Genomic DNA, 24,934 nt, shown 5'->3' on the forward strand with positions numbered 1-24,934 from the left:
TAAGTGAGGCGCTTTCTCTAACTCGTTTTCTCTTTTGTAGGTCCTAAGGGACCATAGGAGATTTTAGGGAGGTTGACCTTTGTGAACGGACACGCAAGGGTACCACACAACTTAGGCAAAACTAGCTAAGTCCGTGATAATATAGATAGCAAGAAGGGTCGGCCCCTTCTTGATCACTTAGTGTGTGTGGAAAGGAGGATCATGCAGCGATTTGAGGAGCATCTTTTTTGCATATGTCATATGGATCACCACTCGAAAGGAGGATAATTGACTTCCTTTATCCTCTCTCATAGATTTGTAGGATTTTAAGGATCACCAATCTTCTTAGGTTGTTAGGATCAAAATCAACACTAAGAGGGGGGTGAATTAATGCTTTCATAAAAACGTCAGTTTGAAAAACCTTTATTCGATAAGGCACATATCAGAAAGATGTTTAAACATAGAGTGCAAGCAAAAGTAGTAGATAGTTAAATCAATTAGCAACAAAAATAAATAGTAAAGAAAAGAGCACACCAAATTTATAGTGGTTCAGTCGTCGTGACCTACGTCCACTTCCGATTCCTCTTCAGTTATGCCACCAACTTCCACTAACATTCTTCTTTCAATAGGTGAAGATCAATTACTCTCTTAAATCTCTTTTCTCCTTTTGACATGCTCATAAAAGAATATTTATACCCTCTTTTTATAACGTAACCCTCACACACCTCCCTTAGATCAACTTTTATGCTCAAAGAGGAGGGAACTCAACTTTTTTGCAGAGTTTTCTTAATTTTTTCCCTTAATAATTCTTGCTTCTTTTTTGCTACCCAAGTGGGGTCTTCCGGGTACGGGCAGTGCCACCGCCTACTAATCTGACATTAGGTGGTACCACCATCTACTCTGACTCATTAACACTAAGAGGTACCATCGTACGGTCTAGCAATACCACCGCCTAACAGCCTCAGAGACTAGGCTTTTGACTTTACCAGCTTATAGGTAATTTTATCACCAGTTTGGAAGTGCCATCGCCTAACCCAACTTTTGGGTCACTAAATAGTCCTTCCAATGAACCCAAATCAGTCCCAATTTAAGTCCAATTGGCCCTAATTGAGTTAGTATGATTACACCAAAAGCTAACTTAATTTGCCCCTTATACTACTTTGATCTAGACAAATGATTATAAAGCAAGAATACTATATTATCCGGCATGTCATTGGTTCATCTGGTACTTTATCCGATCCTTCGGCGTATCGTCCTCTCCTTCGATGTATTACCCAATCGGCATATTAATCTCCTACAACTTCTGATTTCCTTAGCGTAATGCCCGATCCTTCGGTCCGATACTCGAACTCATGGCATAAAGTCCTTCTGGCACGTCAATCAGTCATTCGGCTCAACGTTCAATCTTCTGACATGATTCACTCTAGCCCAATGTTCGATTCTTTCTGCTTCAATCAATTTATCTTTCCATAATCGAAGTTAGTCTTGTGTCACTCAAACGCATATTAGATCATAACTTCATCAATTAATTTCATCATCAAAATCCAAGATTTAACATAAAATATATCAATTACATACGCACAATTTTCGTTTTTACAAGTTTTTGCACACCAATCTTCACATAACGATGAGAAACTATTTTTTATGGGAAATCTAGGAATTTTATTTTTTGTTCTTCCACTGCATATGTGCTGCTGCCCAAGATTTTCCAATATATAGGCTAGTCCCTTTTTTGCTACCACCTCTTATACTCCTCCCTCCCTCTCCTCCTCAACCGACAGCCCCAGTTAGGGGCATATGGATAGTAAGAAGGGTCAGCCCCTTCTTGATCATGTGGTGTGCTTTGGAGAGAAGGATCATGCAGCAATTTGAAGAGCATCTTCGCCACATCTGCCATATGGATCACCACTAGAGAGGAGGACATCTGACCTCCTTCATCGTCTCCTACAGATCTAAAATTTTTTAGGGATATATGATCTCCTTAGGTAACACATCTTTCACATATGTGCAACTTTTAATTTTACGGGTTTTTGCGCACTAATCTTCGTAGGATGACAAGAAACTTTTTCCGTGAGAAATTTAGGATTTTGTTTTCTATTCTTCTACTGCACATGTGATGTTGTCCTAGATTTCTCAACACAATGTAAGTGCTTATTAGAGAATGAGTTCACCAATTGATCCGCTCATAAAATGCTCGATAGTTAATGATACCTCATTGTTAGACAACAATTTTGTGATCCCAATTGTGTATCTAGTCTTTAGACTTGAGACACCAAGGATACCATGTATAAATACTTCAGTCTTTGATATCGGATTTATAGGTCTATAAGTTTTAGATATAGTACAGTTAGTCATCGAGATTGATAGCCAACCTTACGAGGGTGATTAAGTGTCGATAGATGATCATCTAGCTCTTGACATCATGAGAGAAATATCTTATATGTTATTGCTCAGGTAAATCTTAAGCTAGGGTCATTCAGATTGAAAGAGAAATGAGTTCTCAAGGAGAATCTGATTATAGTGAGACTCGAGCAGATTCTATATAGTTCTGAAAGTACCATGCCTGTTATGTGATCTTTGGGATATTAGATAGATGAGGGACTATAGATATATGATAATTGATGATAGATAGGTCCAATAGATTGGATCCCCCTATATCATTTAGGGATTATGGCATAGTGGCCTAGTATATCCATAGTCGATAAGTCGAGTGAATTATTATGAAAATAATAATTCACTAAGTCAGAAGAAATTTTGATTGGTGGTAGATATTGCAACGTGTAAAGAGTCACACATATATGATAGGTATTGCGATGAGTAAAGAGTCACACACATGTGGTAGATATTGCAACGAGTAGATGTTTAGATATGAGACATCCATCGAGTCCCTATTTTATTGGATGCCCAATAAGCCTCTATATTACTGGATCTTTTGGGTAAGATGCAATAAGAGTAAATAGTAATTATTGGATAGAAATTCATTAATCTAAAAGGCTATAATAGTTAAATAGAGATCCAATACCCAATATGTTAGGATCTATTAGGGTTGAGCTGATAGAGACCCCTATAAATAGGAGGGGACGAAAGGGGTCATATGTTAGACCTAATTAGCTACCACCTCCTATTCTCCTCCCTCCCTCTCCTCCTCAGCTGACAGCCCTCTTGGTGGTATAAGAGGATAGTAAGAAGGGGTCGGCCTTTTTTATCACTACTGCGAGGTGGTGCATGAAACATTGCAAAAGGAGGAGTGTTGTCGCTTCATTTGCCATGTGGATCATCGCTATAGAGAAGGATATCTGACCTCCTTCATCCATGCATTTGGATCTATGTTTTCGGGGATATACGATCTCTCATAGGTAAAAACATCTCATATGCATTACGTAGTTTTTTCGATTTTATAATTTTTCGCGCACCAACCAGACGATCATATATTGTTCTTTGGGAAATTAATTTTATTTTTCGCTCTTTTACTGTATATGTAATGCTCTATTAAAGTTCCCTAATAGCTATAAAGGTTTTCCAACAACTATACCCTCAAAGACAAATTGAATGGAAGAGAGTTGCCATGAAAAAAGCTACCATGGTCCTAGAAGCGAGAGAGGTAGAGGCCTCATGATACCCAATATATGGCTTATTAAAGACTTTGGGATAGATTATTAGCATCATCGTATGCACACCTAGGAATTTAGGACCAAGGGGCCTCTCTTAAATACAAATACTACGACTCGGTAGGGTTTAGAGCTAGTTCAGTCACACCTGAACTAATCTAAGACTTGATGGTCTCCGAAGAGGGGCGACTTTCTCTAAAAAAAAAAAAAAAAGGACCTACAAGGCCCCAAAGCCAAAGGTTTCCACTGCTCTTCTAAGGTGGTCTCTTAAATCTCGACGAAATTATTGGAAGACTTACGAATTTTATCAAATATGCAGGAGTTTATGATCAAACCTAAGGAGATCCTGTGGATAAGGATTAGACCCAAGACATAGCTGCTGGACCAGGAGAGGGTGGATTCCTCCTCAACCGAGCAAAAAGACAAAGAAAGTAGGATCATAAATATTTTAGCTAAAGGGGGCAAAATCGATGAAGCAACCAGAATAGAACCCTAGGATCGTTTATAGAGATAATATTATATGATAAATAAAAGGTGTCACACAGGAAGAATCGCCTCCTTCTTTCACTATCGTTGAAGCTTCGCGCACTACCCCATCTTTTGATAATTGATTATTCATCTTAAATGAGTTATTTTGAGTTGCATCTCTTTTTCGTATACTACCAAATTGCATGCCTCGGAAGAATGCACATAATTAACAATGGGTCATTCTAACTTATTTCTCATTTTCTTTCCCCAAATTGAAATGATTAAGTGGGTGTATAATTATTTCTCGCAAGAAGCAGCATTTAACTCTGGAGGTCAACAATGATGTTGACCTTAGGTATCTTATTTCACATCTTTCTACCCATCATGCATCTGGTTTTTATATAAATTTATATAGCTTAATATATATAAAAAATTAATATAGTCTATCTTAAATAATTGAGACATAATAGTTTCTTATTTTTATTATTGTATGTTTGTAAATATTAAAAATAATAAATTATTTTGAATAAGTGTATGCTTCTTAAAAGAAAGGTGAAAAATAATATATGCTCCTTAACTTTTTCTGAAAATAAAAAGAAAGGTGAAAATTCAATGTCTCCAATATTTCATTCATGTTTAATGTCAACGAATATCGATGCTTACTTTTCAATATATATATATATATATATATATATTCTTTCTTCATCTATCTTTTAAAACCCACCATCTTATTATTCTAAAACGAAAAGAAATAGTAGAAGAATGCTGAGACAGAGAGTAGGTCTTTCTAACCTATCAGCCTCCAGACACCAATAATTGGATACAAAATAATACTGTACCAAAAACATAGTAGTACTACAGGAGCTGTGTACTACTCAAAGCTGCTTTCCATGATGGCCATCACAATGAGAACGCCTCACCTCGCCACATCTGCAAGACCGAAACGACAACAACATGCGTTCTAACAAAGAAATGAGATCGATGATTGATCGGTGAAAAGGTTGCGAGCCCACAATCAAACACTTAGGAGACTGGCTTAAGTGAGGCAATCAAACACTTAGGAGACCGGTCGATTGTTGCAAAAGGATTTTAGAATCCCTACAATCTTAGAATAATATTTGTTGATCTGATGGTAACATGATAAATGAGCTGGTCGAATTGTGATAATCCTAACTAAGTGATCATCTTTCATACGTCGACTTATGAGAAGAAACTCTACGTCAATTCATTCGTACGTGAATGAATCATCTCCTACGACGAAGCTGATGCAATGCCAAGTCACCCAATGTAATGAATTAAAGCTGGTTGGTCGCTACGAGTAAGTAGAACATGCGATCGATATAAAATTTAATTTACCTTTCCTTCTTACTAATTTATCATTGCTCCAAAATTACTTTTGAGATAAAAGAATATTTCTATTACCACATCAAATCCTACAAATAGCTAGCTATAAACCCAATCAATGGTTTCCGTTTCGATTGGAATCAAATGGGAGACGAATCGATTGAAATCAGGACCAATCAATGGTTTCACGATCCCAAATCTAATCGGATAGCAATTATATTTCGGAATCACCCTCCAGTTTATTTTCGTTTCGATTTCGAGCTGACTGCAAACAAATTAAAAATAAACATTAAGAGAAAAATTAATAGAAAATGATGATTTCAGAATCACAATCGGTAGTTCTAGAATTTGAATCAGAATCAGAATCATCTGGTTCCAATTTTTCAAGCAATATGAAATCACTGGATTTTGGCAATAGTTGGGTCTTCGGGCCAGCCCATTTAACATCATACATAATACTTAATATATATAAAACTTATTATCCGAGTATAAACCATTCTGTCGACGAAACAATTTAATTATAAAGATGACATGACCATCCCAAACACAAAGTCGTTGTAGTATAGTGGTGAGTATTCCCGCCTGTCACGCGGGTGACCCGGGTTCGATCCCCGGCAACGGCGGTACTTTTTTTGGTTTAACCTGCTGTATAATCTATTCTGCTCACTTACACAGCGTTGAATTTTTGGGTATAATCTGCTAAATTTAACCCATTCAATTGGAATCCGAGTATAATTCATTCTGTCAATTAATCAGTTGTATTATAAATATTGCATGACTAACCTAACCACAAGGTCGTTGTAGTATAGTGGTGAGTATTCCCGCCTGTCACGCGGGTGACCCGGGTTCGATCCCCGGCAACGGCGTTAATATTTTTGTTTTAACCGTTCAATTGTTGGTTTAATTTGCCCAATTTAAAATTCTGCTCTCTCAATTTTAAAGTCAGCATCAATTCTAACTAAAATATAAATCCCTCTTACATCGTTTTTCTTAGAAAAAAAATAATATCGATGTTTAATTTAAATATTTTTCATTTAAACTATCAATACCTTATATGATCAGCTCATTGTTAATTATCCTATTTGGACCGCACGATTAAAACCTGGTTTGATGATCTCGCCATAATCACCATGGAAGCTGTATTCTACTCATCACCATCAAACGTTGTTATATGCTACACTTGCATGAACCAATCTACCGGTCATTAATCATATTAATTTATTTTTAAACTAATATTTAAGCATATTATTATTATTTTTGATCATATTGATATTTTCAACACATGTGAGTCACACGATCATTATTTATCATTAAAAATGGATCTAAAAATATTTTAAAATAAAGTTCTATGTTTCAATCCCATCTTCACCATTTATTTTTATTTTTTAATAATAATAATAATAATAATAATAAAAGAAGAAGAAAAAAAAAAGTTGGTTCGTTGCATCCAATAAATAGGAGACGTATTTGTTGAGTCCACCGTATCTACTCATTAATTATTTGCCGGAAAAGCCCATCGGTCGTTGCATGCGCCTTGATCCATCGTGATCGTCCATGAGAGAATCGTACGGCACAGATCCTTTTACTACTGTGCTCATCACACACCCGGCACGCCGTTCGCTCACACCTTCGCAGCTTCACTTCGCTGCTACTGGCCGGAGGAGGGTCGAGGTGTTTCCCTGTTTCTTGATGGGAAGTGGCGAAATCGGTCGCCGATTAGTGATCGTCCTGAGCTGGGAGGTGTAGAGATCGTAGCTTTCCATGTTCCGATCCCCCGGGTTCTTGGATTCTTCTTGGGAGTTGGCGCCACCGGACGCGTCCGGAAATTGCCATGCTTTTGGTTTTCGGTCTCCGGGGTTGGGATTTGGGGTTCCAATCCGGGAATGGAGCGAACACTTGTTTAAATGGTGAAAGATCAATTTTTTTGGTGAAGCCCTAGTGGGTGTTGGGGTTCCGAGGATCGGATCTGGTAAAGTTGCCAACTTTTGCCGCCCTTTTGGTTCTTTGATATCTGTTTGATTAGGTTTTGGATTTGTTTCTGACTTCTTCTTATGTTGTCGTAATGGTCAGCGAGAGACCAGTGACGATGTCGCCGGAGATGGGCGTTCGTTTATAATCGGAAGCATGGGGGACGAGTTAGGCAGCGGGGATTCGGAGGAGGAGCTGGGGATGCTGCTTCGAGAGCAGAGGAGGCAAGAGGCGAGCGATCGAGAGAGGGAACTGAATTTTTATCGGAGCGGCTCGGCGACGCCCACCGTCGAGGGGTCCCTCGCTGCCGTTGGACGACTCTTTGGCCGCGTGGCTGGCGGTGGCGTCTCGGATTTACTGGATTCGGAGAATGGGGGTGGCATCTTATCGGAGAAGGAGCTCCGGTCCACTCAGGCTTATCTCAATTACTACTACTCCCATGTAAATCTGAATCCCCGGCTCCCACCTCCGGTGCTCTCCAAAGAGGACTGGAGATCAACTCAGAGGCTTCAGGTGGGAAGAACGGTCCTCCAGGGGATCGGGGATACAAGAAAAGTGAACCATTGGGAGGAAGGGGGCGGCATATCAATTTTTTCAAAGCAGCCATTGTTTCGCTCGCAGGAGCATGTGGTGGAGCCGAGGGAGGCCGCCCTTTCAGGGAAGAGGCTGGAAAAAGGTGGAGAAGGGTTGATTGGGCTTTCACTCAGCAGGCAGATGAGCTTTGCCAACGTCCTTCAGGTGATGTCCACCATCACAAATTTTATCCTTTTTTTAATTGTTATTACTAGTATAAGAATACCTACGTAAAAGTTTGATCTTTCACTCATAGCTGTTTCAAATTTCAATCTAGTTGTTCTTGCATTTTGGAACTTGCAGTTTGATATATTGTCTATAACAAGGCATGTAAAAGATAATAAGGCATGTTTCTTCACATGAAGTGTTCTTCCATATCTGTGTTGGCAACAATTGATTTTTCAGTGAAGCATCTCAAAGTGGTAGCTGATACCTTTATGCTTAGTTTGGGCATATAACCAACATTTTTTCTTTTGCCTTCCTATATGGCTAAGTACGGCCAGTAGGTATGGAAATTGCAAATACAGTTTGCTAAAATTGTCATTTAGTTAAACAGATTGGCAGTGGCAAATGGCATGGTTGTTGTTATTGTGATCAGTATGAGAATATTATGTCTACGAATAATTCTTGGAACAGATTGAATTTTATTTTTTGACCCTTGAACTAAATAGTACAACTTGTGAATTAATGATTGAAGTGGCATAACATAGCTAAATTACTGAAAGTTTGCAATCAGGAACTGTAGTAAACATAAGCTTTTAGTGTAACTGTTCTTAATTTTTTGACTTTTTGTCAATGTAATGAGTCATGATTCATAAGTGTACTTTTCTCCTTGAAAACAAAGTTTAACGGTTGGAAGATTAGGCACTTGGCGTGATATTTGGCAATCACTTATTATGCAATAATGATTCTTTCTGTGCATTTAATTTGGAAGGTTCTAGATCAATACTATTCACCAATTTTGACAGATGCTGTCAGTGCACAATTTATTTAAGGTTTATCATTTGGAATTCTATACGTAAGATTTTAACATGGATGATTTCTAAGTTGAACTATTTGTTATCCATGTAATTTTTTACTGTGCTGCCTATAAAATCTTGCAATTTTGACCACAAAGTTGCTAATAATTCATTTCTCTCTTCCTAGGATATGCAATTCTTCAACTGTTTTTTATTTCTTCTTTTTTATTTGTTCTTTTGTTTTTCTGGATAGCATGCCATGTTGCGCAATCTAAGATCTGACAATAATATTATTTTTGTTTCCCAGGATGACGTTGACCACAAAACTCCCATCTCAAACCTTCTACCACGCCCACAAAGTTGTAATGCGTACGTAAATGACCTTGAAGCATTGGGTTCTGCTGATTCCCAGCTTTGTTTAAACAAAAAAATTGCAGCTTTTGGTGCGCAACAACCTGGTGATTATGTCCAAAGTGGCAATGGTCTTCAAAATGCTAGTATATCATTTCCATATAATCTTGCATCTGCTGGAGGTTTGTTCCTTGGGAAAGGTACCACTCCTGACCCTCAGTCAATTGCAAGGGCCTCTAGTCCTTGCTTTGCACCTTTTGGTCCAAAGGTTTGTTCAAATGTCCAGGATGAAGTTGAATCTGATGACTATATAGCTGCATTATCAGGTTTTTGTTTGTCAAATGATGGTGCTGCATCTGTAGAAAATATATCTCAATCAAGGCTTCGCAAGGAGTTGGATGATCACCAGAAGTTTCTTTTTGATTCTCTATCCAACCAAGGAAATTTTAATGCATGTCCTATCATGGAAAATTCTGATGCACATTCCTTAAAAACGTGCTCTCTTCCTCATTCATTGAAGTCTTCATATACTGATTCTGCTTCTGCAGGTCAGGTGGATGTAAGAAATTTGAGCTCGAGATTAAGTGATCCAATTGAACCTCATAGATCCACTATCTCATCTGCCAATTCATATGTGAAGTCATATGCACCTCCAGATTCTGGTCCTGGTGGTTCACCTGGTCATTTTCAGAACATCAAAAGTGTAGATGCATGTTCTGGGGGTATCAGGCCAGGTGATTATTCTGTTAATCCTGTGTTTCCTCCTTCTATGCTCCAGAATCATGTCGCGGCAGAAACAATGCCTAATTTATTTGAAAGTGCTGCTGCTGCATCAGCAATTGGATCTCTTACTATTGACTGTGGCACTTCTGATGGTGGTATTTTTGCACCACCAAATTTAGCTGGACTTACAGACCTGCAAAATCTAAGTCAAATCTGTAATCAGTCAGCAGTAGCAGCACTCCAAACTCCCATTAATGACCCTCTTTATGTTCAATACTTGAAGACTGCTGAATATACAACTCAAATTGCTGCTAGCTGTAGTGAACCATCTGTGGAGATGGGTTACATGGGCAACTCTTATGCATATATACGTGGGATCCAGAAAGCTCACTTTGGGTTGTTGCTTCAACAACAGAAACAATATGGTAACCCACATCTTGGCAAATCAGGCTCTATGAGTCATAGCTATTATGGTAACAGTACTCTGGGCCTGGGTTCATCATATCCAGGAAGCCCTTTAACAGGACAAATTGCTTCTCCAGTTGGACCTGGTAGCCCTCTTAGGCTTGGCGAGCTCCCCATGCAATTTCCTTGTGGCTTGAGACACCTAAGTGGAGGTATCATGGGATCATGGCATTCTGATCGAACTCATAAAATTGATCAACATTATTCATCCTCGCTTAGGGAGGAGTTCAAGAACAATAAAAACAGATGCTTCGAACTTGCTGACATTGCTGGTCATGTGGTTGAGTTTAGGTACACATCACTTTCATGCTTGTCTTGACTTCATATGCTTGTCCTGGTTCTTTATATTTTATCGACAAAGCAACTATATCTGATTCTAGATTTATATACTGTAGACTAACAACTACTCATCTTTATTAAAGTTTTCATGAGTTAAATATTCATAAGGAAATACTCGTATTCATCTATTATGTTCTGTTTGACTGCATAAGGTATTGATGCACCGACCACTAGATATTTATATCATATCGCCTTTTGGATCTAGTCATGACTGGCAAAATAATTTTACTGTTGTATTCTGTAGCCTGAAGCATTATTATCTTAATATGATAAATGTTTGTATGGTGCCATGATGAATATTTAAACTGTTGATACTCATCTGTTTGTCCAGTGCTGACCAGTATGGAAGCCGTTTTATACAACAGAAACTTGAAACAGCCACAAGTGAAGAAAGGAACATGGTTTTTAAAGAAATTATGCCTCATTCACTGTCTTTGACGACTGATGTTTTTGGCAATTATGTGGTACAAAAGGTATGGCGATCAGATTTTTTAGCTGCCAAGTTTAAATTAATTATCAAGCATATATGCACCTGCATAACAGGCCTTTTTTACTTTGTTTTAGCTTTTTGAGTATGGATCAATGGCTCAGCGAAGGGAATTGGCTAGCCAACTTAATGGACATGTTTTGGCTCTCAGCCTTCAAATGTATGGTTGTCGGGTAATTCAGAAGGTATTTTACTTCAAAATATTTCATAAGTGTCTTTAGATACACCTGATTATTATGAATGTCTTTGTTTCAAGATTTGGTGTATGTCTGGTTTTTGTTGGGTGTGCCTTGATTCTGTTATTCTATATAATTAAAGTTGGATGGTCAAGCTTTGTTCATGATGAGGAACTCTTTTAGTCACCTTTCCTCTGCTATAAATCTTAAACTTCAGAAATCCTACCATTTTGACCATCCATAAGTTGATACAATTGTTTTTTTATGCTATTGGCCATCCATCCATAATTCCATAAATCTTAAAACAAATTGTATTGCAAGAAGACTGTTAAGAAAAGTTCGCCTGTTTGATGCTATCGGGTTCTTTTTAACCTGTGACATGCCACCCCTCTGTTTGTCTAATGGTTTTTGCATCACTGGATAACAAATTTTTAAAAATAAAGGATCTAAGAATTGTAAAAAAACACAAGCTGCCACTAAAACCTGATTTCATTAATCTGTATCATATTCAAGTATAATATTTAGTGTATTAATGCTATACATTTGTGTCAATCTATCGAGGCATTCATTCTTTTGTAAACAAAGCTTTCCACTTATTTTTGTATCAAAACTATCATGTTTGTGATTTTTCTTTGTATATTGTGCATTCGTAGTAATAAGCTGCTATATCAGGGTTTTCATAACACTTCTTTATACTTTTCCAACTTTAAAAAAACTATTATGTTAGTTGGCCTTTAGCCCTTCTATATGCACTGTCTCTTACAATATATTTAATAAACAAGATTTCTGGACATTTGGTCCTTTCTTTCTGGTCAATGTTGCCTCAGCATGTATATATGTGCATCATCCCATGTGGATACCATATAGAAAAAGTTGATTATCGAATGAATTTGACATTTAACTGAAGAAAACAAGTCATTTTATTTGATGAACAGACATTGAATTTTGGCAATTTGTTTTTGTAGTAGTTAGTCCCTATGTATTGCATTCGGAAATCAGAAATCTTTCTGCCCCTGTTTGTCTTTTAAGCCATCTAATGTCATATTGATAGTTTATCGAAGTTATTGGAAAACAACTCTTGGACCTTTGCATCAGGCCATAGGAGGTGTTGACTTGGACCAGAAGAAAAAAATAGTTTTGGAGCTTGATGGACATATCTTGCGTTGTGTACGAGACCAGAATGGGAACCATGTTATTCAGAAATGTATCGAGTGTATTCCTCAGGATGAAATTCAGTTTGTCATATCAGCCTTCTATGATCAAGTTGTGACATTATCTACTCATCCATATGGATGTCGTGTCATACAGGTTGATAGTCCTGAGATATATTATTCTTGAAAATATAGATGCTATGTGCATTGTTGTATGTACTTCCTGCTCAATGTTTGTCTTTTGTTTCAGAGAGTATTAGAGTTCTGTGATGACCCCCAGATCCAGCAGAGCATGATGGGAGAGATTTTGCAGTCTGTTTGCTTGTTGGCCCAAGACCAGTATGGAAACTATGTTGTCCAGGTTTGTTTTTATCTGGATCTTATCAGTTCATCTCATAAATGTCTCAGCTTCATTTTTGCTCCAAGTGTGTTGGCTCATAGCATATGGACTGTGGACCAGTAGCACTTCATAGCTTTTATGATTACAAACTAGGGTAACATGTTAATTTGTTAGTTTTTTGCACTGTCTATCTCAGTGATTGATTAGGATGAAAGATCATACCTTCTGATAATTATATGGAAATTACCCCACCCCAATATACAGTCAAGTTTCTTCCTAATAATGTAATATCCCCTAGCAAATCAAGTTGATAATTGTCCAGATCTATCATGATATACATGTTTATTCATTATCTGGCTTTAATGCACATATTTATGCTTTTGATTGTGCTGTTCATAATTTAAAAGGATAACTTTCATATGTAGTATAATTTAACCACTCCCTTCACTACCATGCTTAAGAATCCATATGGCATTAAATGGCAAGACTGGTATTGTTCTTCACAGAAAATCCTGAAACTTGTGCTGTGTCTAGAGTATCTAGTGTCATAACAAGATGTGTTTGATCTGCTCAGCTGTTTAGTGCTTCTGATGTGACATTTGCAATCTTTGTTCTGTGTGCTTGTATTTTTTCTTTGATTGAGATTAATTTTTTGACAGCATGTATTGGAGCATGGGAAACCTCATGAGCGGTCTGCAATTGTTAAAGAGTTTGCTGGACAGATAGTTCAGATGAGTCTACAGAAGTTTGCTTCAAATGTTGTTGAAAAGTGTCTGACTTTTGGTAGTCCTGAGGAACGTCAGATTTTGGTGAATGAGATGCTAGGATCAACTGATAAGAATGAGCCTCTTCAGGTTTCTTTGATCATTCAAATAATTATCTGACTACAATATTATACAGTTTCTTGGATTATTAAGTTATTCCGCTATTCTGCACTGCATTTGAGCACATGTTTTATTTCCAAATGCTGGTGCAGTATGGATTTATATTTTCTTCTTTTAAAAAAAGGTGTCAGATGTTTCACATAATTTCCTTTCTTTTGCCAGGTCAATGTATAATTTGTTTAAAAAATCTTTGGTTGGCCTCCTTTAGTTATATCCTAACTTAAATTTTTTTTAAAAAAAATATGAACATATTGAAAAGAAAGAAAAATATTATCCAATTTGACCCAAAATTACACACGACTCAATCTAGACTTTAAATGATAGCTTCCCTTGTAACCATCAGGCGACAGGAATCAATGAGTTTCATTTTTTAAGCATCTGGAACTAAGACATCAGTGAGTTTCATTTCCTGAGCATCTGGAACACTAGTTTTTATTAAATGCAACTCTTAAAGGTTTTATGGAGTTGGAACGAATGTGTAGTCTGTGCAGAGAATTCATAATTTTCAAAAAAAATTTGATGATATAAATGTAAACTGTTCATTGATTATTGAGGTGGCTGCTTTAAGGAACCTAGTTTGGTGTATGTGTGTTGGGTGTGTTCCTGTTAAGCCTTAATGCTCTGTAGCAATTATATTGTATTTGCTAGAAACAAAAATTGTATTGTATTTGCTTAAGATACAATTATGAGCTTCTACTATGTCCTAGTTACAATTTCCTTACCAAAATATTCTTTTAAGCTTCTAGAATAGATGTGCACTGGATCAAGATACTTGGTGTGAGGAAATGGAACCTGTGCACGAATTCATTGTCATGAAAATTGCAGTGACCACTAAGCTCATATTTCGACTCCACGACTATGAAATATCAAATTTGGTATTAGTTTACAAGAGAGAGTTTCTTCCTGTTAAATGAGTCAAGACTTTGTTGCTTTAATTATCTTGAGGTACTTATTTATCTTAAAATAATAGGCTCTTTGATCATTGTAATCTTTTGTGCTTATTCTTTGTTGCTTTAATTATTTTGAGGAACTTAATTAACATTTGTCTGAAAACAGACATTCACAGGAAAATATAGCCCTTTGACCATTGTGATCTTTTGTGCTTATTCATTCCTCTCTTTGGGTGTCAGGTCATGATGAAAGATCAGTTTGCTAACTACGTTGTACAGAAAGCACTCGAGACTTGTGATGACGAGCAACGTGAGCTGATCCTCTCACGAATAAAAGTCCACTTGAATGCTTTGAAGAAATATACTTACGGAAAGCATATAGTTGCCCGTATAGAAAAACTTGTTGCAGCTGGGGGTAAGACATACTAGTCTCTTGGATTTCCTCAACTTGGTTTTGTTTACATTTCCCATACCGCTAGAACAAAGACCAAAATGAAACTCATTAAGGCATTGGAAGTTCATTTCTAGATCATTGTTCTTGAACCCTGTGCTGATTATTCTCCCTCGCTACATGGGTAACAGCACTAGTTGGTGCTTTTACAAGTTCACTACTGCATTCATGTTGCTAAAGGCTCTTCTTAATTACGTAGTTATCTTCTCTATGTTTTGCAGAAAGGAGAATTGGACTTCAGACCCAGCATGCATCATATGGCAGAAGAATGAGATTGTACAGCTAACGGAGTCTCTCGTGAGCTCGCTTCTTTCTGTTTACGTGGGCTCGTACAAGCTGGTTAAAAATGTTGCTTGTACTGAGAGTTGTACATTTCTGTAGGTGCACTATACATGATCATACTAAGGCTATGGCTCAGATTGTTAGCATATCTGATGCCCCACATAGGAATGGTTGGTTGCCTGTAAAAGGTTTTTATGGGTGTAAAGAAAGAAGTCTTAACATGACTGTACAAATATCAGATGTGGAGAGCGGTCCAATGTTCAGGGAAGGTTGTTTCAATTTTCTTTTCTATTGGATCATCAAAATTCCTGATATACAATTTTAAATTGTATTTAAACTCTATATATCATTTATGCCAATGTCTTGGACATATCACTGTGTGATTCGTGTACAGTGCTGCAAGAATTGTCTAGATCTAGAGAATCTCTGGAAGATGATTTGTGTTTCTATCTTTTAAACTTTGGTTGTATGCTTATATTTTGCTGCTGTGTTTATTGATCATTGCATTTTCTTCATCTGACAGTTTTTGTTGTTATGCACTTGTTTCCTATGTGCATGTACAATAATTGTGGTATTTCCTTTTGAAACCAGAACTTTCAGTTTGTGTTTCTACATCTACCAAATTCTATTTGCTAGGGCAGTTTTTTATTGTCTGAATAGGGAATTGATTTAGATCTCAAGGTGAACTCTTTCAACAAGTCATTTGAATCTTGTAAAATTGTGTTGTGACACTCTTGACAATGCCCCTCCTCTTATGCCACTAGGTCAGTCGGATTATTTGTCTCGAGTTGTACTTGTAAGTCTTTTTTTTTTTTTTTATAGTGGACGCTTGGAAATGATATGTTCGAATATTACCTCTCTTATGCTCATGTGATAACGAAGGTGTGGGATTTGCCTGTAGGTGTTATCATCTCACGTTGAACTCCTCGGGATTGTGTGACTTCCTCCACATGGCAGCCATTAGGGGAAGCCAATTTGGCTTCACTTTGTAGGAAGTCAGTGTGATATTAAGGTGGTGATGAACAATCGGCCAAGTTATGTGGAGCTGATGTCTCCTCCATGTGAGATCAATATATCGAATCAAATGGAGTTGGCTATGTGGGGCTAATGTGTCCACGTGGCTATATGAGGCTGATGTGTCCTTCACATGGGACCAACGTATTGGTCGTGTGGAGTCGACTCGTCGCTATACGAGGCTGATGTGTCCTTCACATGGGACCAACGTATTGGTCGTGTGGAGTTGACTCGTCGCATGACTCGCTATGTCAACCACACGGAGCAAAGGCGCCGAGATGGAGTCTTCAACCATGTGGGGGTCGAAACACTTAATAGGCTGAAGAGCATGAGGTGTTGAGGTTGGTACCGAGGCGCACGGTGGGCCAACGAGGTCCAATGTAGTGGTGAGCAATGCGCTAACATGGCCGGGTGTAATAGTGCGTGGTGGGCCGACATGGCCGGGCATAGTGGCAGGCCGACATAGCCGGGGCATAGTGGCACATAGTGGGCTGACACGGTCGAGTATAATAATACGTAGTGGGTTGATTGTTGAATCTCGGATGGTGAAATCAATTGATAAAGTTAACGATCTATTCTATATTTTGAGTGACGTAAGACTAGCTTCAATCAGAGAAAGATAAATCGATTAAAGCAATAAAATCAAATGTTGGGCCGGAACATGTCAGGAGATTGGACGTCGAGCTGAAGGATCTGTCGACGTGTCAGTAGAAGACTTCGTATCATGAGTTTGGGCATCGGACCAAAAGGATCGGACATTGCGCCAAGGAGATCAGATGTTGTGGAGGTCAACATGCTGATTGGGCAATACGTCGCAAGAGAAAATGATGCGACGAAAAGATTGAACGAACCGTCGGATGAACCAATGATATGTCGGACAACATAGTATTCTATTTGTAATCGATTGCTTCTAGATTGAAGTAGTCATGATTATAATTGAGTTGGTTTTAGAAGGAACCCTACTAACTCAATTAGGGGTCCATTAGGCCTGAGTTGGAACTATTTTAGGCCAAGTGGAAGACCCATTCAATGACCCAAGGATAGGTGAAATTGCCCATGACCCGGAAAAGTCAAGAGCACACTTTTCCAAACTGTCAAGCGGTGGTACGACCCAAACACAAGTCTCATAGACTATGTCAAGCGATGGTACCGCCAGGTGGTGGTACCACCTAGTGTTAATGTTGCAGGTGATGGTACTACCTAGCACACGCGGTGGTATTACCCAACATAGGAGGTGGTACTACCAAGACCCGGGAAACCCGAGATGAAACCTTTTTTAGCTCCATTTATGAAGCCATTTTGGGTATATAAATACCCCACCATTTCCTATTTAATAGAGTACGAAATTGAGTATAAAAAGGGGAAAATATACTTAAGAAAAAAGGTATTATAATCTCTCTAAAATTAGTAAGTCTCTTCCTCCTAGAGTTAGAATGTTTCTAAAGAAGGAGTGAGGTCTAAAAGAGAGAGGTATAAAGGCTCTTTCTTGAGCCTATGAAAAGGAGAAAGAGTTGTAAGGATAGTTGATATTCACTCATTAGAAAGAAGATCATTAGTGAACATCGATAGCCTTGACGGAAGAGGAATCAGGAGTAGATGTAGATCATGACGATTGAACCACTATAAAACTCGGTTTGTATTTCTATTTTGTTATTTACCTTTATTGTAAATTGCTTTACTTGCTCATTACATTCTAAACATTTTCAAGTTAAATATATTTCGGATACAATTTTATCGAACGAAAATTTTGAATCGACGTAACTTTTTTGAAAGCACTAATTCACCCCTCTCCCCTCTCAGTGTCAATTTGATTGTAACAGTTGGTATTAGAGACAAGGTTTTTCTCGTTTGGTTTAACACCCAAGAGGAATTACTTTTACCAGTAATCAAGAGGGTCTTTCTATCACTCGTCCTCCTATGTTCAATGGGACAGAATACACTTATTGGAAAACTCGAATGAGAGTTTTCTTGCTTTCTATGGATTTGAATTTTTAGAATATTGTTGAAAGTGATTTTCATAAGTCTTCTAATGTGCTCTAGATAAAAATAAATTTAATTGGGTTTCTATATGCGAAATTATGCATGATATTTGGCATACACTCAAAATCATATATGAAGGCACAAGTAGAGTTAAAGAGTCTAAAGTCAATCTTTTGATGCATAGTTTTGAATTATTTCGAATAAAGCCAAGCGAAACTATTGTTGACATGTACACCAGTTTTATTGACATCGATAATAGTTTGAAAGCTCTTCATAAATATTTTTCTAATCTTGAACTTATAAACAGGATTCTAAGATCTCTTCCAAAAAGTTGGGATCCAAAAGTAACGACAATACAAGAAGCAAAGAAGCAAATGACCTAAACAAATTTTTACTTGAAGAACTTATCGGGTCTTTAATGACCTATGAAATGACTTGAATTGAACATGATGAACATGAGAACTACCTTCCAAAGAATATGAAGGATTTAGTACTTCGAACAATAGAAGACCACTCGAGCGAAAGCTCAAATTGATGATGACCTTGAACTCCTCATAAAAAAATTCAAAAAATTCAAAAAACATGAAACTAAGAATAAAAATAAATTTAAAAAGAAGAAGCTGCTAAAGAAAAAAAAAAGCTCTCGTGGTTATTTAGGACAAATCGAATATATCTGAAGATGAAGAGCAAACTGATGAAGACAAAGTGGCAAACTTCGCTTTGATGGCTCTCGACGACAAGATAAATAACTCAATCAAAGTGTCTTTATCTTATAATGAATTATTTGATACATTCAATGATTTGTATGATGAATTTAAATTAGTTGGTAAAAATTTTAAATTGCTAAAAAAGGATTATGCTTCTCTTTCTAATAAATTTAAAAAATTTAAAAATAAGCATGATAATTGCATGTTAAGCTCTTGCACTAAATGTGAAGAGTTATATTTACATAAATAGGAAAATTTGTTATTACAACAAACTTTAGAAAAATTTTAAATTGATAGCAAATCTTTAAACATGATTCTTACTAATAAGAGTCATGTTCATAGAAAGGAAGGAATTGGCTTTGTGAGTAGCCACTCAACTAAAGCCAACTATCTTAGTTAAAGAACCCACATTACATGTTTCCCATAAAAATAGATGTAATTTTTATGGTAGATTTGGACATTATACCTATAGATGTTCATTTAAAATATATAACTCACATAAATTGGTTTAGGTTTCTAAAGAAACCATAAATGACCTTATGTCAAGAAACAAGATTGGTAGATCTAAACATAAGGGACCCAAAGTAAAATGGGTACCTATAGCAAATCCACCTTTTTTTATAGACAACTCTACAATCGAAAGCTAGGAGCAAAAATAAAATTTTGATAGTGGATGATCAAGGCTTATGATCGGAGATCCAACACACTTCACAAAGCTCACTAGCCAAAATAAAATGATTTTGATTGAAAATATTTTATATTTAATGAAATCATGCTTGATAATTTAATGATTTAATTATGCATGATTATTTGAAGTAATGATGATTTTTGTGATTTATGGTTTATTGAGCATGATGATTTTTTGATAAAACTTATTTTTTAGTTTTAAAATGATGATGCATGTTTTGATTTAGCATAAAAGACAATGACATGCTTATGTAAAATAAATCATATAAATTGAAACACATACAAAAGAGGAATGCATTATTCTTGAAAATGTCTCTATCCCTAAAATCTTATTGAGTTTCAATAAGAGATTAATGAATCTATTTATATATATAGGAGAAAAGTTAACTAGCAAATTTTTGAAATATGCAAGTTAGTAAGATAGCAAGTTTTGAACATGCAAGTTAGCAAGTTTTAGACATGTGTAAGTTTAGCAATTATTTGCTTCTTGAGACGGGCAAGATAGCATTTTTACTTCTCTTTATGCCAACTTAATCTTTATGCTAACTACGACATTTAAGATATTAATACTGTAACTCGTATTCCGATGCGTCAATCGCTTCTTCCGGCGAGCTTCCGGCGAACTTTCGACGAACATCCGACGAACCCTCGACGATGCTCCGGCGGACTTCCAGCAAACTCCTGGACTTGCGATGATCCTCTTGGCGAGTTCCGACGAGCTTCTTTGGTAAGCTCTTGAACTTCTCGGATTTGTTCCCGTAGAACCTCCGACGACCGTCCGAACTTCCGTCGAACTCTCGAACTCCCAACGTGATTTTGGTCTTGACTCTGGCGCAACACCTGCTGCATGTCTTACTGCCATCGTAGTTAATCCTGCACATGTAAAACAAACTTCGATCTAGACAATTAATACTAAGCATTAATCAAGTTGTACGGCATGTCATTGGCCCCTCAATGCTTCGTCTGATTCTTCGGCGCACCGTCCTCTCCTACGGCCTATTGCCCAATCGGCTAGTTGACTCCACAACTCTGATATCCTTGGCGCAACACCCGCTCTTCTTGGCCCGAAGCCTTCTGTTGATACGTCGACCGATCCACCGGCCCGACGTTCAATCTTCTAACATGTTCCTCCGGCCCAACATGATTTTTCCTACTTTAATTGTCTCATCCTAATCAAAGCATACTACGTCACTTAAAACGCAGATTAAAACATAAATATAATTATCAATTGGTTTTATCATCAAAACATGAGATTCAATAATTTTAAAATAAGGCAAATACATTTCGGGTGAGTTACATACCTCATTGTGAAAGGCCACATCCTCTTTGTTGGTTTACTCCTCGTCTTCGGATGCACTCGATTTGTCCTTAAGTGCTTCCTTCTTCTTTGGCAACTTCTTCTTCAGTTTTATATACTCAACTTTGGAGTGCCTTGGCTTCTTGCATTCATAACAAGTAGTTGTGTTCTTTTTAAGTTTGCTTTTATTCTTTGATTTTTGTTTCATGAACTTTTTAAATTTTATATTGAGGAGTTCTATGTCATCATCATCACTTGAGCGCGTTCAAATGGTCTTCTTTTATTCTAAGTGCAAAATTCTTCCTGTTCTTTGGAAGGTTGTTCTCAAGTTCGTCATATACCACATAAGTCATTTCATAGGTCATCAAAGACTTATGTCTAGTATGGCAGTTACTTTTGAATTTGTTTAAGTTCTTCAAGTCAAAATTTGTTTAAGTCCTTTGTCTCTTGTATGACAATTACTTTTGAATTCTAGTTTTTAGAAAGAGAACATAAAACTTTATTCACAAGTTTAAGATTTAAAAAACTTTTACCAAGTGTTTTTAAACTATTGACGATATCCATAAAACGGGTGTACATGTCAACAATAGTTTCGCTTGGTTTTATATGAAACAACTCAAAATCATGCATCAAAAGATTAATTTTTGAGTCTTTAACTCTACTAGTACCTTTGTGTATGATTTCAAGTGTGTGCCAAATGTCATGCGTAGTTTCGCAAATAGAAATCCGATTAAACTCGTTTTTATCCAAAATACAAAACAAAGCATTCATAGCTTTTGTATTCAAGGAAAAAGATTTTTTCTCAAAATCACTCTATTCATTCATAGATTTAGAAGGTGTTTGAAAACCAAATTCAACAATATTCTATAAATCAAAGGTTATAGAAAGTAAGAAAACTCTCATCCGAGTTTTCCAATAAGTGTAGTCCATCCCATTAAACATAGGAGGACGAATGATAGAGTAACCCTCTTGAAAACCAAAAAGAGTCATTTCTCTTGGGTGTTAAACCAAATGAGCAAAACATGGCTCTGATATCAACTGTTAGGATCAAGTCGGCACTAAGAGGGGGGGGTGAATTAGTGGTTACGATAAAAATCATGTCAGTTCTAAAAATCTTCGTTTCGGTAAAAACCGATGTCGGAAAGATGAGTTTAACTTGAAAACTCGTTCAGAAGTATAGTGAAAGCAATAAACAAGTAAGACAATCTTTAGTAAAGGTAAATAGCAAGAATAGAAATACAAAATATATTTTATAGTGGATCGATCTTCGTGACCTACATCCACTCCTGATTCCTCTTCACTCGAGGCTACCGACTTCCACTATCAATCATCTTTCAATAGGCAAAGATCAACTATCCTTACAACTCGATTCTTCTTTTGACAGGTTCAAGAGAGAACGTTTACACCTCTACTACCTCCTCTCTTAAACTTCACCAATACTTAGAGCTTGAGAGGAGTTCTCATAAGATTATAATAGCATTTTTCTTTCTTTTTGCTCTTAGTTCTTATGTAATCTAAGCAGGGATGAGAGGGGTATTTATAGGCCCCAAATGGTTTCAAACTTGGAGTCTAAAAGTGTCTCATCCCTAGTTTTCGGGGTACTAGTGATACCACCACCTGTGTTGGGTGATACCACCGCCCAATCTGGTAGTACTACCACCTGACAACATGGAAAATTGTGCTATTGACTTTTCTAGCTCATGGGTGGTTCCTCCTAACTTTGGGTGACCGAATGAGCTTTCCACTTGGCCCAAAACAGTCTCAACTCAGGCCTAATGGGCCCCTAATTGAGTTGAAAGGGTTACACCCAAAACCAACTCAATTATGACCTAAACTAACTTGATCTAGATAAATTATTACAAAGCACGAATCATCTATTGTCTGGTATGTCATTAGTTCTTCTAGTGCTTCGTTCGATCCTTCGACGCATTGTCCTCTCTTTAGGCGTATTATCCAATCGACATGTTGACTCTCGCAACTTTTGATCTCATTGGCGTAATGTCTGATCCTTCAACCCAACGCCCGAATTCACAGCACGAAGCCTTCTACCAACACATCGACCAATCCTCCGGCCCAACGTCTAATCTTCTGACATGTTCAACTCCGGCCCAACATATGATTCCTCCTACTTCAATCAATTTTCCTCTCTTTGATCAAAGCTAGTCTTGCATTACTCAAAACACAGATTAGATCATAACATTATTAATTGGCTTCATCATCAAAATCCGAGATTCAACAGCATATAGTGAGGATGAAATGTAAGGTTCTGAATTTTTGCATGTTTTAATAATGCACAACATATTGATATTTTGATATGATATATTGCATTTGATCACTATGATCAAAAGTGTTTAACTTGAATTCAAAGGTTGTGATTGCTTATGAATTTAAGTTTGTTTTATCTCAATATAGCATATAGATAGGGGGTGTTAAAGTTAACTCCGTCATCAATTGGTTGGCATCATCAAAAAGGGGGAGATTATTGAATCTCGGATTTTTATGATAAAATCAATTGATAAATTAATGATATAATCCATGTGTTGAGATAAGTATTATAGAATTAACTACGATACTGGATAAGGCATAAAGCAGATATTGGGTCAGAGTCAAAGATCGGATGATATGATAAAGATTCGAACGATGTGTCGGAAGCTCACCGAGAGTTCGTCGGGAGTTTGCTGAGAGTTCATCGGGAGTTCGTCAAAAGCTCACCAAGAGTTCATCGGGAGTTTGCTGAGAGTTCGTAAGGAGTTCGCTAAGAGTTCATTGGGAGTTCGCCAAAAGCTAGCTGAAAGTTAACCAAAAGTTCATCGAGACTTTGCCGGAAGAACGATTGACATACCAAAAAATGATTGCTTAGTTAATACCTTAATTATCGTAGTTAGAACTTAAATTGAGTTAGGATTGAGAGGTAATTCCACTAACTCAGTTAGGGGCCAACTGGGCCCAAGACAGGGCTGAGTTGGGTTGGATGGAAGGCCCACTTGGCCACTTGGAGTCATGCTAGGCGGTGGCACTGCCTAGGGTGGGCGGTGGAACCGCTTGAGGCTCAACCTCCGAGGTGGTCTGGGTGGTGGCACCGCCGACAGTTAATGCTATCAAGTGGTGGTACCGCCCAGTCAGGCGATGGTACCACGAGAGCTCAATCTCTGAGGCTCTATCAGGTAGTAGCACCACCAGACTGGGCGGTGCGATGGTACTGCCCAATAATGGATGTGGTACCGCCGATACCTCAAAAATCCGGGAAGAGACACCTTTTTGCTCCAATTCTGAAACCTTTAGGGCCTATAAATACCCCATTCCTTTCTGCATGAAAGGGTAACAAAGGCTATAACATAGTATAAAAAAAAATTTTGAGTGTTGGGATGTAAAAGTATTGTAAAAAGAGCTAAGAGTCCTCCTCCTCTTTCTTCAGCTTTGTAATCATTCAAGAAGAGGTGTGAGGGTTGTAAGAGTTGTCTCCTAAACCCGTGAAAAGGAGAAAGCTTTGTAAGAAGATGGTTAGTCTTCGCCTATTAAAGGAAGACCATTAGTGGACGTTGGTGACCTCAACGGAGGAGGAATCGAAAGTGAATGTAGGTCACAATGACCGAACCACTATAAATCCAGTGTGTTCTTTCCTTACTGCTTTCTTTCACTACTTAGCTGCATTCTACACTTTGCATTTACTTTAAATCATTATTTTCATTACTTTCAGAAATAGGCTTTAACGAAACGATTGTATCAAAAAAAAAATTTTGAATCAATGAAATTTTTCTCTCATTCTAAACTTTTTAAGTTCTTCTAGGGTGAAGTTATAAAACCTATAGTG

General features: G+C 37.3%; 2 non-coding genes and 1 pseudogene across 2 annotated transcripts; all 3 read left to right on the forward strand.

The window, feature by feature from the left end:
- The first annotated feature begins 5,950 nt into the window (after positions 1-5,950).
- Positions 5,951-6,022, forward strand: TRNAD-GUC (transfer RNA aspartic acid (anticodon GUC)). Its single transcript has one exon. It is a non-coding gene; the product is annotated as a tRNA-Asp (tRNA).
- Positions 6,023-6,193: 171 nt separating this feature from the next.
- Positions 6,194-6,265, forward strand: TRNAD-GUC (transfer RNA aspartic acid (anticodon GUC)). The gene has a single exon. It is a non-coding gene; the product is annotated as a tRNA-Asp (tRNA).
- A 1,196-nt stretch (positions 6,266-7,461) lies between these two features.
- On the forward strand, positions 7,462-15,808 carry LOC103999882 (pumilio homolog 2-like; annotated as a pseudogene).
- The last annotated feature ends 9,126 nt before the right edge of the window (positions 15,809-24,934 follow it).

Source organism: Musa acuminata, chromosome BXJ1-10 (genome assembly GCF_036884655.1).
Source record: "Musa acuminata AAA Group cultivar baxijiao chromosome BXJ1-10, Cavendish_Baxijiao_AAA, whole genome shotgun sequence".
Classification (NCBI taxonomy): Eukaryota; Viridiplantae; Streptophyta; class Magnoliopsida; order Zingiberales; family Musaceae; genus Musa; species Musa acuminata.